This window comes from Limulus polyphemus, unplaced genomic scaffold, assembly GCF_000517525.1.
Source record: "Limulus polyphemus unplaced genomic scaffold, Limulus_polyphemus-2.1.2 Scaffold2603, whole genome shotgun sequence".
Taxonomy (NCBI): Eukaryota; Metazoa; Arthropoda; class Merostomata; order Xiphosura; family Limulidae; genus Limulus; species Limulus polyphemus.
Genome location: NW_013668213.1, coordinates 79,416 through 81,710, shown reverse-complemented (window position 1 = coordinate 81,710; position 2,295 = coordinate 79,416).

Genomic DNA, 2,295 nt, shown 5'->3' with positions numbered 1-2,295 from the left:
AATTCAATTCCGATTAATTCATTTCGCTTTAACTGGCGCACTTATATACAAGAATAGAAGGCGCCTAGCAAATACTGGATTATTCTTGATGTTCCCCGATCCTTCGAGAATATCATGACGTGTTACCAGGGTCACGTGACTACCGCTTTCGTAACAATACTTACAACAATATAAATGGAAATGTGTATTAGTTTTTCAAACATACTTGTTAGAACCTGTTATTCATGAGGTGTAATTTATCATAAAAGACTAAACTAGACATGTATGAGTCAGTATTTTATGAACTAAGATGTTTTGTAAATAGTATGTTAGTATATCTTGAAGTTTTGTTAACAAATGTTTCAATATGTTTGTTTGTTTGTAATTAAGCACAAAGCTACACAATGGGCTATCTGTGCTCTGCCCACCACGAGTATCGAAACTTGAATTCTAGCATTGTAAGTCCGCAGACATACCGCTGTGCCACTGGGGGGCGTTTAAATATGTGTTAAGTCTGAGATTTACTTATATATATTGATATCTGCTTGAAATATATTGGGCTATGATGAAATGTGAGTTTTATAAAATATAATCACAGAACCCTGATTTGTAACTGACGACTTGTATAATTTATAAGTTTGCCCCTGAAGAAGAAAGGTCCACCTTACGAAAGCGCTCGGGTTATAGGGTTTTATTCATTTCTATCAAGACTTCTTGAACCTATGTGTTTTTCTAACACCATGAATGTAATAGTTACGTAACCCCCAGACGGCATCCTTTGATCTCCTCTCACCTGGCGACCCCCCACTGAGGCGGCATTCTTTGGGCAGAGGACAGGCACCCTAACTACTGCTATCTGCTGTGTGTGCTGCATGGAATCTAACACCGGATTTTAGCCTTCTAAGTTCGTAGACTTCTGTTATCCCATCGGGGGACTATTATAATGTAATCACATAACTATATCTATGAACAGGTTTCATTTTGTAGTTATGTTATAATGCATATTATTCCCAAGTGTCGGCATAATATTGTCATATCTCCCTTAAGACAGCCGCGCCCTCTGGTGCGTATTATGTAATAGTTATGTAACCCTCAGGTGTTGGCATAATTTGCATATTACGTATCATACCAGTTTTTGGTATGTGTGTGTTAAGATGTGTTTACATAGCTACGTCTATGAACAGGTTTTATTTTTGCGTTGTATCATATTGTGATGAAATAGCTTAGTCTCTGAACAGATCTCATTTTGTAATTATATTATATGGTGATTATGTAAAGTATAATAACCACAAAACTACGTGTAATCTATTCATTTAATGAAATGAAAACGAAAGGTATTAAACGATTAACCCAAAGTCAAGATGTTCATAATCACAGTCTTTCCAATATTCTTACTACACTAAAAACGGCCGTGCCCAGCATTTTTTGGGTATGTGTGTGTTAAGATGTTCGATGAAAATTCTTAAAAAATATGTAAATAATGTTACACACAGCATTTTTAGTATAATTACGTGCAGTAATTCATTTTATACTTTCAGTACATAAACTGACAACAATATTAGGTAATACTTTTGTTGCTAAACAACATGACATAAAAGCCATTGTTAGAACGTAGTGTTACCAAAAATTTATTAGAAAATGCAGTACGTGGATTTTTTTGTTATTCATGAAAAAGTTTTCGTGATGAATATAGGTTTTTTTATTTTTATGTGCCCCCCAGTGGCACAGCGGCATGTCTTAAAACGCTAGAAACCGGGTTTCGATACCTGTGGTGGGCAGAGCACAGATAGCCCATTGTGTAGCTTTGTGCTTAACTTCAAACAAACAATAAACTATTTTTATGTAGTTCTATTCGTCAAACTAGTTGTTTTTATGGTAATGTAAGGATACACTTGGCCAGCAGAGAAAATGTAAAGGTTTGGCGTTAGTATTACAAATCAAGGCGCTTTAGGAGTATACGCGGTTCCTTTAATGACGCCGTACACGGAATAGTCCTGTCAGCGTTTTACCGTGTGCCATCCGTTAAATATATTACATTAGCGTATAACCCTTAACAAATGACCGAGCAAGTATTACCACCCCAACCCCATAGTATACCCTAATATCATATTTAATAGCTAATTCAAATATATAAATCTTGGGAAATCAAACTTGACCAACAAAGAGGCGGAAAAGTGCAGTTGAAGCTGTCAAACGTTGGTAAATTCCTTTGTGAGCCAATCAAAATTAAGATCATTCATTAAATGAATTCGTGGTGTATTTTGTTTATTTGAACTTAAGCACAAAGCTACACAATGGGCTATCTATGCTCTGCCC